Source organism: Pseudorasbora parva, chromosome 3 (genome assembly GCF_024679245.1).
Source record: "Pseudorasbora parva isolate DD20220531a chromosome 3, ASM2467924v1, whole genome shotgun sequence".
NCBI classification, from domain to species: Eukaryota; Metazoa; Chordata; class Actinopteri; order Cypriniformes; family Gobionidae; genus Pseudorasbora; species Pseudorasbora parva.
Genome location: NC_090174.1, coordinates 39,179,835 through 39,196,211, shown reverse-complemented (window position 1 = coordinate 39,196,211; position 16,377 = coordinate 39,179,835). Strand labels below are relative to the sequence as shown.

The following is a 16,377-nucleotide window of genomic DNA, read 5'->3' as shown; positions in this document are numbered from 1 at the left end:
ATACACTTTTATCATGAAGCAGCACTCACTTTGCAGGGATCATTTTCTTATCGTGAGGCAAATGTTTTTGCTGAAGCTTAATTATATTTCTGTTACGTTTTGTGTTTGCAATTGAATTTAGTTCATGAAATTGAATGAGTGCAACACAGTTCATTCGATCTGAGAAAGATCCATTTGATTTGAGAAAGGGAAGTTTACTTAAAAAAAATAAAAAATAAAAAATCGAAGTAATTACTTTATCCACTAAATTATTGTCTTCTGCGTATGCCCCGGATGTGAACTCACGAAGCACATGGTCCTGGAGTTTAACAGGATAATAATAAAATAATAAAAACTCTCAAAAGAAGTTCTGGGAATTCTGATTTAATTTTAACTAAAGATGACATATACTGTATATAAACACTACTATGCAAAAGCACAACATATATCCAGCAGAAAATATTGTAAATAGTGTATAAAAGTGGATTTCAATGCAACGAAGAAAGAAACCAACAAAAGAAACCGCAAACGAAACATAAAAGAGCTTTATATTTTTCTTTTTCGAGTTGACGAGAACAGTCAAGCCTGTGCATCGGGTGGGATTTTGGCACTGTCTGTTGGCTTTTATGCTGTTTATCTTTATTTTGACAATCAATTTACTTTACAACTGTGAAACAACAATTTTAAGTCTCAAAATGTTCAAGTGTGTAAATAGGTTGAATTGTTGGATGATTCACTCAGACAAGACTGCAACTTATGGTGTGGATCAATTTAAGAAAATATGAATTTACTCACAGTTGCGGCTCTTTGGATGGACAGCCGCTTTACATTCCATATTAAAGATTTATGAGTACTTAGAGGATTATGAAGGTATTTATGTGCTATGCAGATAACCATACTGGAAAAAAAAAAGATTATGCAACACTAACATCCTATTTACATTTTACTTAGTGACAGTTTTTTAAGAGATCCAAACGTGGCTCTTTTAATGACCCTGTATATTACTGTATCTCACAGGAGTAATAAATCAACAGGGCTGAGCTGTTTTATTGACTAGCTTTGGCTGTAAGACTATCGTATCTTGACATAAAACAGCCCCGCTTTGTCAATAATTAAGCCTAAACACACATGTGACAAAGCATAGTTGAACATAGATAGTTGAACATGCATTTCCTCTAATGTCCTCCATCTCTTCTCTAGACCTTACTGGACAGCAGTATTAATGGTGAGATGACGGCTTCCTGTGTAACGCTATAGTCTCTTTTCCACAGTCGGGCCAAACCGTTTTCTTTGCTTAGCCATTTCATTCCGTTCTGATCTGGTCTAGCCGGTAAAGATATGGTTTCATGTTCCATATGGTTTCATGTGGGGCTGATAACAGCCGCTCTTTGGAATGTGATACAACTGCGGCAGTCTTTGCCTTGTTAACGCAACATTTTACTGATTATATGACATGCAAATAGCGACCGCGTTACGGAGGATGATCAGATATGTCTTTACATTTTATAATTCATTTGTGTTTACGTCTCTCAAATAGCACACTTAGGCAACTGCAGAGAAACAGCAGAGTTTCTCTACAGAGAAACTGGTATCCAGCAATAGAAAAGTGACCGATCCTGAGTGGTGACGACACTACACATATTTTACCAGCTCAAACCGTTCTCAGCCTAGAATTCCAACCAAGGCCGAGAACGGTTTGTAATCCTGCCGTGCCGCACCAAGCTCAAGTGGATAGTGGAAGTGGTTTTTAGAACCATTTGGCCCAGCGTATGTGTGGCGAAAGGTCATTCTGCCAAAAGACAAACATGATGCTTGCCATATCAGCAGATACAAACACTAGACAATAAAAATAACCCCACTGCAATAAGGCTAAGCAGAAATGTCTAGCAATGGATGTAAATGATAGGAAATCTAAAATTAAAATAATATGAAATAAGAATGGATGTGCAGGAAAAATGTGACATGCTCGCTATATGGGCTAATGTTACTAAATGTTATGGGCATATGGGCATGTTATATGTATATATATATAGTTTTGATAGGATAGCATCTTGCAGTTGATGGAGATTTGTGGGATACACATCCAGGGCACGAAGCTCCCGTTCCACCACATCCCAAAGATGCTCTATTGGGTTGAGATCTGGTGACTATGGGGGCCATTTTAGTACAGTGAACTCATTGTCATGTTCAAAAAACCAGTTTGAAATGATTCAAGCTTTGTGACATGGTGCATTATCCTGCTGGAGGTAGCCATCAGAGGATGGGTAAATGGTGGTAATAAACAGATGGACATGGTCAGAAACAATGCTCAGGTAGGCCGTGGCATTTAAACGATGCCCAATTGGCTCTAAGGGGCCTAAAATGTGCCAAGGAAACATCCCCCACACCATTACACCACCACCACCAGCCTGCACAGTGGTAACAAGGCATGATGGATCCATGCTCTCATTCTGTTTACGCAAAATTCTGACTCTACCATCTGAATGTCTTAACAGAAATCGAGACTCATCAGACCAGGCAACATTTTTTCAGTCTTCAACTGTCCAATTTTGGTGAGCTTGTGCAAATAGTAGCCTCTTTTTTTCTATTTGTAGTGGAGATGAGTGGTACCCGGTGGGTTCTTCTGCTGTTGTAACCCATCCGCCTCAAGGTTGTGCGTGTTGTGGCTTCACAAATGCTGAACCTCCTGCTTGAACAGGAGTTTAAGTGGTTATTATTATTATTATATTATTATTATTATTATTATTATTATTATTATTATTATTATTATTATTATTATTATTATTATTATTATCAGCAATCAACATTATGTCAATTTCCTTAGTTTGCTACTATGTAAACCATTAAAAATTTCATTTTTATCTGAGTCAAAGCCATTATTCATGTGCGCAGAGCTTGTAAACTCTCTCTCTTTACGCACACACAATCAGTCCATGTCAGGTTGTTTTCCAGCTTCTCTCTTTTCAAGCCTCCGTTGCTCTTAATTGGATTTGCCTAGATGAAGGGTGACACAATTACACAGGCAATGGTACATTTTACAACATGTACTCAGAGAAGCACAGCAATTTCTTTCCAATAACAAGATCTCCTTTTAAATGTAGTCTAGTTTTTTGCATCCATATTAGTTGTTTTCCATGAAGAAAGTAAGTCGACCGTTTACATTTATGTATTTAAATGGCCAGTCCATCTAACTGATCATTCATTAAGGTGATAGTGGTAACTCTGTACAATAAGGTTCAGGTTAAGATGAGTAAATGCACTACTAGAATCATAAACTATCAACAATACTTTTCTATGAATCAAAGAATTCCGAAATCCTATATTACTTTTTCCACAAAATTATTAAGCAGCACAACTTTTTGCAGCACCAACTCGTTATGAACAACAGCAAAATAAGAATTAATTATTAAATGCTTTTTGTTGTCCATTATTAGTTTTTGTTATTTAGTGCATTTAACAAGTATTAGCAAGTTGAGCCTTTGTATTATAAAGTGTTACTGATTCAGCCGTTCTTGAGTGAGCTGTCCAAACACGGGTCTGTCTTCGCCTACACTGTCAAGCTTTGAGACATCTAAATCCTTTGTGGATCTGTGAGAGTAAGTCTCCTCATTAAAATGTCCTTTTGTATCCGATATAGCAGCCAGGAAGCCAAACTAGCAGGAGGACGAATGTGCATAAGACCATGTTATTGTTGCATCTTACATTTAATTTTTCATTGTTTCTTTAAATGCCAGACCACAGACAACACGGTAATGCCTTGTGTGTCAGTAGCTGTGTAAAGACGTTGCTTGAAGGAATTTTAATGGGGTAGGAAGAGCCGTGTTTGTGTTTGTAAGACATGTCCTCCTCGTTGGGCTGTTTTTAGAGGAACACTGTGTGAGTTGGGTGAGGTCCAGACTCTCAGGACAACCATGAATATCCACCATTCATCATTTATGAATGATGATTACCATCGGCTAAATTTAGTGCTGTGCGTTTTCTCTCTAATGTATCCCCACTGTTTCTAGAGCTTTTTTTCAGTTGGGATATCCCCAGATGGATCCGATCCCCACAGCTTGCTTTATCTCTGCACGTCAAACGCACATCTTGTTGTCTGATTATGCGTGTCCGAAGGTTTTATTTGGATATGGGAAATGGGAAAACACCAGAAGCTCCTCCACTTTTGCCCCACCCACACTGGTTGCCCTGTTCCTGGACAGGCTGTGACCTGTATAAAGGGACGCACTTGAGGTCTTAGCAATGTCTTATGCAGTGCAGGGAGGCGAACACCCTGGATGTCCCATGTTATGAACAATAGGTACTTCTTCATCTAGGCCCCCTCTCTCTCCCCCCAGTAAAACCGGATCATGTCTCCATCCACCAGCCGACCACTCAGGAAGCCCTCGGCCCGTGTGAGTAAATTAAACGAGGCGCTTCTACCTCTCTCCGTCCGCTAATCCCAAATTCAGTAGCTAGGGGTTAGTAGGGCGCATAGAGGTTAGCTCAGGATTTGGCAGGGAAAGTGCCTGCTGCTATTTTGCTCTTAAATATGTCTCTGACTCGTCTTTTAACAGTCTGTGGAATGACGAAATACTAAACGTTGATGACAAAAGAGATATAGAGTGAGCAACTATGGCTGATGTAGCTTCACTGAGATAATCTGTGTTATTCAATTAAAGTGACCCAGATTATAGCCTGATACACTCAAACCTGACACTGCACACACTCTCTTTTAAGTCCCTTTGGATAAAATTGTCTGCTAAATGCACCTGTAAATGAAAATGTGTGCTTTGAATGCTCCAGATATCTGTAGCTGCTGCAGGATAGACGAATAGATTTGACAATGTGTACACCAACTGTTTCTTCATAGGTGTAGAAATACCCTACGCACTGGTCGAAAGTGTCAGAGGGCTTTGGTGAGTTTCTAGATGAAATAATGCGATTCTATAGAACACAATGATGTGGTCTTTGTGTCAATGCTGCTTATTTGGCTTTTAGTTCTAAATGAAACCAGATCTCAAGCTTGATTCCCAAGCGTGTAATCCAATTTTACCTCTGACCTCAACTGAGACTTTCATTTGATTTATCATGGTTAATTTCAGCTTTAATTACACTAATGTACCTCATGTCCAAACATTTGAAGAACATTTGAGAAATGTTAAGATTGTACTGTATAGTTTAAGAAAGTACGTTAGTGTGTCACATGTCTATTAAATAATACAAGTCTTGTGAAATATTTGAAAATCTTTAAAAAAAAATTACAATTTCAAATAACTCTTTTAAATGTAATATATTTTATATATGGCAAACCTAAATTTTAAATATTGTTACTCCAGTCTTCTGTGTCACATGATCCTTTAGAAATCATTCTGCTGATTTGATGCTCAAAAACATTTCAGGATTCTTTAATAAATAGAAATTTCAAAAGAACAGCATATTTTTTCTGTCACAATGTAAAGGTTTTAACTGGCACTTTTGTTTTAATTTCATTGCTAAAACTGAATTGACATGCTTTCATTTGGTTTCTTCATGCTGAAGATGATATGAAAAGAAAGAGTTGACTATTGGTAGTTTCGGAGATGGTGTTTTTTTAATCTATACATCCATGCACTTTTTTGTAAACCAATGCATTTAGAACCATTTGAAATCCTGTATGGTTGTCTGATTTTATAAATTGAAATGAAGCATTTAAAATGAGTCAGTAAGGAGGCAAGGTGAGGCGCTCCAGATAAAGAGGAGGAGGATTGCATGATTGTAAAATGAGTGTAGGGTGGAGAATGAATGTCCCCTGCATGCTGCCCCCATGTGAACTGCACTCACATTAGCACAAGTGTGTGTGTGTGTGTGTGTGTGTGTGTGGTTTGAAATGGATCCTTCTTAAGAGCTTAATGGCTGCAATATAAAGCTGTTGTTGATTGTAAAGTAGATGCTGAGACTGCTTCCTATGATTTTCCCATCACATCTCTTCATTTTCTTGTCAGTTTTTAAAAATTGACCTTTAAAACATAATTATTTTCTTTCAATGGCAGTGACAAGCAACTTGACATGAAACATTAAAAAAAATAGATGCGGTTGAGATTAGATGAAACACAAAAATAGCGAAGTAGTCTTCTTTGGAAAAATCGACAGCAAAAAAGATAGCTTAGACTGATAGGCTTATACTTGATATGGAAATTAAAAAATATACTTTTTATATCTGGTCTTCTAGTGTAGTGCCGATGGATAATAGTATTGTGTATCAATGATAATCAGAGATATTGCCGATGACTGATCCTTTTTACAATGTCAGGATTATATCAACAATATAATTTTTTTCCATTAATGTATTATTATTATTATTATTTTATTTTATTATTATTATTATTATTATTATTATTATTATTATTATTATCAGGCTGATATTATTCTCAAATTAATATTAAGACCTACAATTTATAACGACATGGCTAACCACACTTGTTGGGTTTAACTAAATTTTTAAAATGTTTTTAAAACAGTCTACAAAACTACATTCCACATAAAAATTGAATTACAAGGTAATCTATTCACAAATTGTCAGTAGTTATAAAATATAAACATCGTTCAGTTTTAAGTCATGTTTGAAACAGCATTGCTTTGTTTTGTTTCACATTAACAAAATTATTTAATTACACTAACAACACTAAAATATTAATAATAATAATATTCTTATATTTATTTATTCTTAATATTAATTGATATATATATATATATATATATATATATATATATATATATATATATATATATATATATATACATTTATTATATAGATTATATTTTTTTATAGTCTTCAAGGGCCAATAATAGGTCCCGCAAAAACAAAATGAAGTAAATCATTAAATAAATTAGTAAATAAATAAGTAAATTAATAATTAAATTAGGCTGACAATCTCACAGGCTGACGATCGGACAATATGACTAGTGATATCGCCCGAGCCGGTTTGTTTGTGGTATCTCAGCAAATGTTAATATGTGGTTAATTGTGATGAATATTGTGTAAATCATTTGAGGAACAACTTTTAATGATTAAATGATTTTACAGCGGTAGTTTATATTCCCTCGTCCTCTGTTTTTTTTCTCCCTGTTGTCAACAACTTCCTGTTGTCACTCCAGCCTGTTCCTCTCTGTCCTCTTATTGTGTCCGTTCTTAGTGTGGGATTACCAGTGATTAATGAATCAGTCTGATCACAGCACATCAGCAGTGAGGATTAGTCTCTGCTGTCCATTACGGTATGAATGAAGGTCTCTCATTCGCTGTACTGGCTTGTATGTAGATCAACAGTTATACTAATTCACCAAATTATAGTGTTACATACATTAAACACATTCCCTCGAACTGAAGGATTAAGATGCCCATTAAAACCATGATATTTTCTTATTCGTGTAGCTACTTTATATATGTTACAGTCATGGTCGGGAAGGTTACTTTGGTTAGATTACAAGTAGTGTATCTGTTTCAATTACTTTATTAAAGTAATGTAACTTATTTCATTTGATTATTTTTGGAATACTTTTCTATTTTCCTTGACTGGAGCACATTTTTATTACTAGTAGCCATGGTGGCAAATCTCAGACCGGTTGTAGCCTAAAGCTTTTTTAGCGGCAATATGGATTGATTTGATTGGCAGACATGGTCACTGCAAATTCAAAAGAGAACCAATTAAAAGCATCAAAATAGCTTCGCTTTACTAAATGGCCTTTAAATGGCAGGAGGCATCATGCACATCAAAAACAGGCAAAGCAATACATTTATATTATTCATCAACATATCCTAGTTTTTTATGGAAAATATTCAGATGAATGCCCTTTGTAATCATTAACATTTTCATAAGTAACTGTAATTGAATTGCACATTTTCTCACAGTAACTGTAACTGATTGCAGTTACATGTATTATGTAATTAAATTAGGTAATCTAGTTACTCCTCAACACTGGTTACAGTAACAAAACGATTCTTGTGGCTTGGGTTTAACATTAGGCTGTGAACGCTGTACATTGGATTTCAGCATGCACACAAAAGCACAGACATCAATGCTAGTTAAAGCTGTTAGGTCTGACCATAACAAGCAGTAGTGCTGTCTGTAGGTCAGAGAACATGCCTAGGGGCTTCAGACATTAAAGCTGTTAGCTGTATTTGTGATACTGTGAACTTCGCAAAGTGTATGTCTCTTGTATAAGTCTAAAGAAAATCCAGCTTCAGTTTTAATGGTGTTGCATTTATATTTTACAGGAGTAAATGTTGCATGCTCTTCTTTTTCAGCCACACTGTAAAAAAATATTGTTGGGTTAAGTAAGTAACCTGGTTGCCTTAATTTTTAGTTTATTGAAATTAAAAATTTGAGAATTAACATTCAATATTAGAATGACTTCTAAAAGGAAAGTCATGTGACACTGATGACTGGAGCTGAAAATTCAGCTTTGACATCAAAGGACAAAAATACATTTAAAATGATATCTAAATGGAAAATATTTAAGAATATTTTAAATTCTTACAATTTCAATATATCATTATGTATTATTTTTGAGCAAATAAATGCAGTATTTCTCTTTCTACTCCTTTTTTAATGCCCAGAATGGGTATAAATGTACAGTAATTGCCCAGTAATACCAATCAAATAAATTATATATTGTTGTGGCAAAATTATCATTAATTTATTTTGTTTTATTTAATATAAGAATAAAACAATTTGATCTTTGAAACACTCTTCCTAATTATCTCTTGTTCATGTAGTTTGAAGATATGAGCTTGTCATACTGTGTAAGCAGAAGTTATTGTTGTCGCTATAAGTGCCCACTAAATTCACATTTCATGTTCCAGAGGGCCCTTTAAGTAGATGTAGACCAGAGAGTCATTTGCTGAGGGGACCCTGCAGTCTTCATGCACAGTGATGTGTTTAAATTAGTTCCTGGTTTCAGACTGTCTCTAAGCTTTGTTGTACCTGTCTGAAATGAAGTTGGGCATCTCTCTCTTTCTCTCTCTCTCTCTCTGTTGTATAGCTGATATGTTCAATTCTTTCTTTCATCATTGCAGAGCATACAATTGAAGTTTCTTTTGGAGAATAGTCATCATTTTGGCCGTTCAGCCTCTCATGCTGGCATTCTCTGACAGCCTCCTCTGAAATCCCCATCCCACTTGAGTCGCCTGGCAGCTCTGTTTTGTTCCCTTGTGGACTTGAATAGGTTTTAATGGTGCTGCTTCATGTTTGAAATTAAGACTTGTGGCTTAAGACAGCAAACAATGACTCAAGAGCCCTGTGACATGTGCCTCATCACACATTTGCTCTGAAATCCAGGCCTAGCCAACATAACTCATAATGGGCTTTGGGGCTTGTCTGAGCTCTCTGCCGTCAACAGACCCAAACATCTTTTCTGGAGGAGGCAGACAAGTTGTTTTGGCTGGTTCTCTTGCATGTGGAGTGCTTGACCTTTTTGTGGTCTTTTTGTCCGCATCATACTTTTGAGAAGATGGCAGACTGGATTCCTGCTGGTCAAGAGGGCTGTTATTCTTCTATTATTGAGTGAAGGCACTTGAGCTTGTCTGCTGCCCTCCTCTGTTTACTATGTTTAGAATTTCCCAATTATCTCGAGTTCTGCATGTAATAATTGTAATTAGGAAAACTTGGTTAGAATGAGCATTGGCCAAAAATGATGGCCGGAGGGGATATTTGAGTATGATATATTGAGAAGAAAAATACACTAAATGTGCTTAAGGTATTAAAATGATACAATTATTTGGCATAAAAGGCAATCTCCAGCATTTCATGGAATATGGATTGTATGGTATAATGTAAAAATATATATAGAAAAGCCAAAAGCTCACAGGAAATAAAGCATATGGGCAACAAGGTAATCAGTTATTAATATTTTGTTAGTTCTCCATTGTTTTTGATTACATTTGCTCTCCAAACATATCCTCCATACTTGGCTACATTGTGTTCAGCAGGGTTCCCAATTATTGGTCCATTTTCAAAGTACCAGCAACTTTGTAGGTCCTTCCAACACCTGCAACAGACACACATCCTCAATACCATGCATGTATTTGGCATTAAAACACCCCATTCGTCACCATCAATGCAAATTTTGTCTTGTCGGACTGTAGAACATGCTCTTTGGCAAATGCAAGGTTTTTTTTTTTTTTTTTTTTTGCAGTTGATAAAACTAATAAATGGTTTCTTTACTGGTACAAAATCTCTCAATCCAGCCTTTTGTAGCTGTTGGCTTACAGTTCAAGATGAAATGGAAGGTTCCTCACAATTTCAAGTCCCAGATCTTTAAGTTTTTTTTAAGGTGGTCCTACATTAAGGTGATTTTAATCCACCCGTCAAAATTCTCAATAGTCTTCCTTAACCAACCACAGCACTTTACATTCTGCATGGTAGTGATCTCACTTTAAAATAAATCTGTGGACATTTTGACCATTCACATGCTTGCGCATGAGCCATATTCAAAACCCATTGATCAGTTTTTGCCATTTAAACTAGGACAGCTCCTTCCATCTGGGCATTTTCAATAAAACCCACAAAATATCATAATTATAGCTAATACCTGCCACATAGTGATTTATTGAATTATAGGCTGTGAATAACAAGTGCAAGCTAGCATGACCACTTGGCCAAAAATGATGTCCACAGCCACACAATTTGATTGCGTCATGACAAATTATACCATTTGATATGAAGCGCAAACATTCATTTTACACTTCAGGCACTTCACAACATGCGCACAAAATATTTAATCAAAAGTTTGAAAATAATAATAAAATAATTCCTAGGTCGGACATCCCTTTTGGCAATTACTGTATGTTCTGTCTGCTATTATTATCTGTAAACACCTAAAATAATCACTAAACATAGTTGTGACAATTGTACATTTAATATTTCTGCACAAAAGAGATTTTATTTTCAACTCTTTTATTTTACTCTCTTAAGCTCACCAAGGCTGTATTTATTTGGCATTTATGGCTTTTAGTCATAACTCATAACACTATTTTGATAAAACGAATTACTGTGATTTGCCACTGTATATTGTCTTGTTCACAAAACTCAGTGCTATTTGCCAAGTGTTAGTAATGTAGCAGAAACAGGATGGAAATAATATTACATTTGAAAGATTTGTGTACTTTTTCTAGTGATCATGGTAGCTGTAAATCATCAAATGATGGAGATAATCAGGCATACAGTATATCTAGATGGGGTGTGTGTTTTTTTAAGAGCTGATTTATTCGTCTTAGTAAATTGCCCTGTTATTATCCATTTTCCAACATATGGATTATAAATGCTAAATCACCTGTAGATACACCTTTCCGATTACTTGTATGTCTTCCCAGTAGTGCTAACAGGTATGTACTTTGAGGAGGAAGTAAAGCTCATGTTTCAGGATGGGTACACAATATTTATTTTTAATAACGGGTTTTCGTGCACATACTCCTTATGTTGACATAAACTCATTCTAGGTTAACAGAGTTTTTTTGTTTGTTTTTGTATCACTCACAGGTTTATGCTGTAGAGAGACTAGTGGAAGAAAAGTTGAATGCTGCGAAACTGAGGGTGAGTCCTGGTGGTGTGTTTTACTTGATAAAATCCACTTTATTATCACTGCCTTAGTTTAACAAGTATTTCTGACAGGTCCTTTCATAATATCACACTTTACCCCTGATTACATCAAGTTGTTTGTAGATCGGTCTAAAAGGGCAGCTTCTACTGTCTGTAAGCGGCATATTAAACACTCATACTGTAATCTGTCTAGCTGTTACATGTGTGAAATCCCATTTGTATTCATCTGCATGTACATTGGTCGTGTCCTCAATCACTATACGCTCCAGCAGTTTAAAGCCTGTCAATATTCATCTCATCAGTGCTCCCACTCTCCCTCAGAGCTTACCAGCCTCTTAAAGGGAAAGTAATAGCTGTTTATGGACTCTTCCAATGGTAAAGTCCCCGATGCTCACAGCAAAGTTCTTTTTCGTTCTTCGCTTAGGGGTAAAACGAAGTTCGAAATACGTGACCAGCGGTAAGGATCATCTGACGCCACCCATGCTGCTGAGAGCGACGGTTAGATGTGCTACACGCTAAACACACAACAAAATTGAGAAAACGGCAAGCATTTTTTGAAATAAAGCATAAGAAACCATCTGATCATAGCAATGATATATGTTTTTTTTACAGTCTCTGCAATTTGGCACTCTAGTAAAATCACGTCACATTTACATAGCGCTTTATACAATAGATTGCTTAAAATTAAGCAGCTGAAAAGGAGAAATTTCCCGGAAAAGATTTCTATGTGAAAGAAGGCGGAGCCTCCGTGCACACCTATTACAAAATTACAATTGACCAATGGGAGTACAAAGGTGTTTACCAGCCATAGCAGATTTTTCCGGAACACTTGGTTTGGCAAGCTGTTTCAAAGTCCAAACAGAGTTTGTTTTGGCTTGAGTTTGTTCAAAATAAGATCACGTCAATTTTTCTCCAATTTCGCTTGAAGTATATCGGGGCCTTAAAACTGCACGCTAGTGCTTCATGTTTTGTAGCAGTATTTATTTCCATGCATTTGTATATACAGTAGCTATAAACAGTTTGGGTTTAATCCAGGGGTGGGGAACGTTGATCCAGAAGGGCCACTCTCTTGCAGAGTTTACCTCCAATCCTAATCAAACACACCTGAAGCTAAACAAGGTATTCAGGATTACTAAAGTTACAGGCAGGTGAGTGTTTTTTTTTCAGAATTGGGCCCTTCTGGATCAACGTTCCCCACCCCTGGTTTAATCCAAGCGGTAACCTCCCCCCGTTTCTGTTGGAACCAGTAGCCTACGGAAGTAACTTAAGCCCCTTTCACACTGCAATTCCGGCAAATACACGGATAATGCGACCCGGCATTTGTTCCCGGGCCGCTAGATTTGGTCCATTCACACTGCCAGCGAAATACCGTAATATATACGCTTTCACACACAACCCGTAACGGTCCCGGAACGAGTTGACACATGACATCCTGATGTGACGTATAACAGCGAGCGATCTCAGCTTCAGCGCGGATAGTAAGGAGCTCCGTGGTCTCGACTTGTGTCCAGTTTGCACACATTTCTGCTTGTTTAATTTTAGTTTCTTTTGTATACGAACACTCTCTGCGTTTAAAACACCGACGAGCTCTTCTGGCACTGCAGGGTTGTATTATTGAAAAAACAAGCTCTAGGAGTCGCACGGTAACTACGTACACGTTGCGGCATTAGTTTCGGCTTTTGTTCACACAGCGCTCGTCCCGGGTCGAATCCCGCAATGTTACTAGGTCCCCGACCCGGGTTCAATTCGGTAATCGATCCCGGGACGTGGTTGCTTTCACACAGAAGGCGATCCGGCAATGTTCCGGGAATATTGCGGGTCCGACGTGCAGTGTGAAAGGGGCTTTAGGCTCCAGAAGGGAGCAGAATCCCATTGAGCCCCATGTTAAAATCCCAAACTATACAGCAGAAAAAAACATGTTTATAGCCTGGCACAAATTGTGTTTTTTGTCTATATGGCTAATTTTGCCTGTGAGGGTGCTGATATTTTTTTGTTAACTCATTCATTTACATTATATAAAGCCTTAAAGTTCTGCATAATTAAGGGCGTGGTCACTTTGATTGACAGGTGGATAGCCATTTATCAGCTGTCTGTTAGTCATCGTGTCACCTTATATTTTTTGCTGTCTATAAATCTATAAACAATAGCCAAAGTGTGATTTACAGCCTTTGTATGGTTTTAATGCTTAGTTTTGTTCCATTCTCTTAGCAGCTAATAATTAAATACACATAACACAATTTGGAAACCCCAAACTTATACTATAATATCTTGTCATTGTGTTTCTCAACTAAAAGTATACTATTTTATGTATTAATGAATTTTTTTTTTTTTTACTGGGAAACACACAGTGACAGTGTAGCTTTGTTCATGCACTCTAAAAGGGTCTCATGCTGGGTTAAAAACAACCCAAGTTAGGCTGAAAAAGGACAAACCCAGAATTTGGGTTGATTGAACCTAGAAAATGGACCCATTCAAACAACCCAATTTCCCAACAACATGGCTTGTTTTTAACCCAGCATTTTTTAGAGTGTGGTTTTTGAGGATAAGGGCATGTTGTGCAAACCGTCCATGTTGGCATCTGCCTAACTTAGCTTCTACCAAGTGACATGGATGTGACCGCGTTTTACCTTCCTTGTAACATTTGTGTTGTCCTAAATTTTATCCATTGCATTAGCATTTTTCTATGACTCAATAAGACCACCCACCAGTTCAGAACCACTGTTGTAGACTGTAGAACGATTTTAAAGTTTATGGTGACACACCATTCATTATGCTCTATTTCAAAGCACATCTTTCTCCCTGTGTTTAGTCAAGCGATACTTTGCTGTTTATCTTGTCTAATAGCACATGGTTCCGGCTCTAGATCAACACCCACTGACTGATACTGCGCTAGAACCGTTTGGGCGCTGTTCCCTCACAGTTTGCATCAAAGCTTTGGTGTTGAATTGAAGTGAGAGGAGGCAGAACGTGGGCATGGAGCATTGCAGCCGTTCACCTCTCCTCCTCCTGTTTTCCCTCTTTACATCTCCTTCACTTTGCTCTGTGAATTCCTTCTCATCCGGAGGGACTTGCTTTAACAGCCGCGTAAATGCACTTTGCTTCTACAAGGATGCCTGCTTGAAAGCAGCTCTGCCAGTGCAGGAAAAAAGTGTGTGCGCGCACATTAAAGTCTGCACACTGCATACAGATGTCATGGATTGAAATGGATATCCAGCACCTGGGAGAACAATTGAAGCATCTGTGAATGCAAACTCACACTTGCACACACAAAAAAAAAACACGATGTGAGTTATATTCTCACTAGCATGAGCTGACAGGCCTGTCTAGAAGAGTTTAGAAAGTCATCTAAGCTTGCTAGCCTACCAGAGACAGAATGGGGAGGAGATCGCAATGTCACGGACTAGCCTCAACAGTATTTAGTGTGATTTGAGCTAAAGAAGCTCTATTTATTATACATTTTGTACAGATTGTTTACATGGGGCAACTTTTTGAGCAATGTTGCCATCAACGGGCAACCAAGTGAGACAGGGGGCCCACAACTGATCCAAAGTATCCAGATTGCTCAAAAAGTTACCCTGTGTATCATCACCTTTAGACACAAAGAGGATCACCTCTCTAGAATTATAGCATAGTAGCATAAAATTAGTGCCTACAGATTCTGGTTAAAATAGTTTTTTGATTAAAGAGTTTTTATCATTAGACTTCAGTCTTGAATGAATTTTTAATGTATACTGCTAATGTACTATATACCCAGATGTAGCTGCCATCTTGGATTTACTTTGCTGCAAAACATCCTGGTATTGCTTTTTCCACCAAGGATAGGCGTTATCCTCGTCTTAGGAGGCAGCATGCCAAATCTGACTAGATTTTCAAAAAGTGTACACTTTTTTTTCACACTTTCTGTGAAATGACGGTAATTCTGTGAATATACAGAGTTCTCTCTTCTCATTATCTCATTAACACACTTCAGCATACAGGAACTAAAAGGTTTTCCAAATTAGACAAATGAATTAAATTCAGATTGGCCCTCCCATCTGAACAATTACATAGAACTCTTTTAAGTTCCAATTATAAGGGGGAAAAAACACAAATCAACAAACATTCATTGCGATAATTGCGGGTGCAGGTTCCATATGTGCCTAGTGATTCATCTCTTATTACCGAGATCTAGGTGAGTGAGCGACTAGATTGACACCTAACACAGATTGCATGGGAAGATATGTGGACAGAAGTCATTTCAGGGCACTTCAGACCTGTAGCATCATGTCACATTAGTCTCTCACTTTCCAAATCTCTTTTAACTCTGGGGGATTGTGGTTGATTGACTCCATTTTGGAGCCTCTCTCTAGTGGCCAGTCAGTGTATTGCACTTACATGTTGGATTCAAGAGAGTCTCTAAATATAGCTAAAAGATTTCTTTATACACAAGGTTGACGCTTAGGGAGATGCATATGTATAATAACAGGAACAATTTTAAACTGCATATTAATTTAAAACTGCCTAATTTTACTGAATGAAATGTAGACCCAGGATAGTACTGTGCTTTGGGTGTGTCGATGGGCTCAATCTACTCCATCTATGTTTATTTGATAATCGTTCATCTGATCCAGATGTAGTCTAGACAAAAATTTGATTTTTCTCAGTGACTTTTGACTTTTTCAAAAAAAGTGATAAGAACCAAGAATACTTTTATGGTACCTTACCTATAAAGATGCCAATCTGCCAAGGATATGTTTTGGGATCAAAATATATTTTTTTCCTGTTTAACACTGGCATAAAGTGGCACAAAAAGAATTGTATATATTTGCTGGTACAGCTATATACATTTAGAAATGTATGTATGGAT

The 16,377-nt window shown here is 37.1% G+C and overlaps 1 protein-coding gene across 5 annotated transcripts in view; it reads left to right on the top strand.

Moving 5' to 3' along the window:
* The window catches only part of camkk1a (calcium/calmodulin-dependent protein kinase kinase 1, alpha a), a 96,104-nt gene that overhangs the window by 17,598 nt on the left and 62,129 nt on the right, over nt 1-16,377 (top strand). For 3 of the 5 annotated variants that reach the window (XM_067438778.1, XM_067438774.1, XM_067438775.1), the window contains exon 2: nt 11,472-11,525. The exons of the other annotated variants lie outside the window; for them this stretch is intronic. The gene's annotated coding sequence lies outside the window, so the exon portion shown is untranslated. The remainder of the gene's footprint in view (nt 1-11,471; nt 11,526-16,377) is intronic. 5 annotated transcript variants of the gene reach the window in all.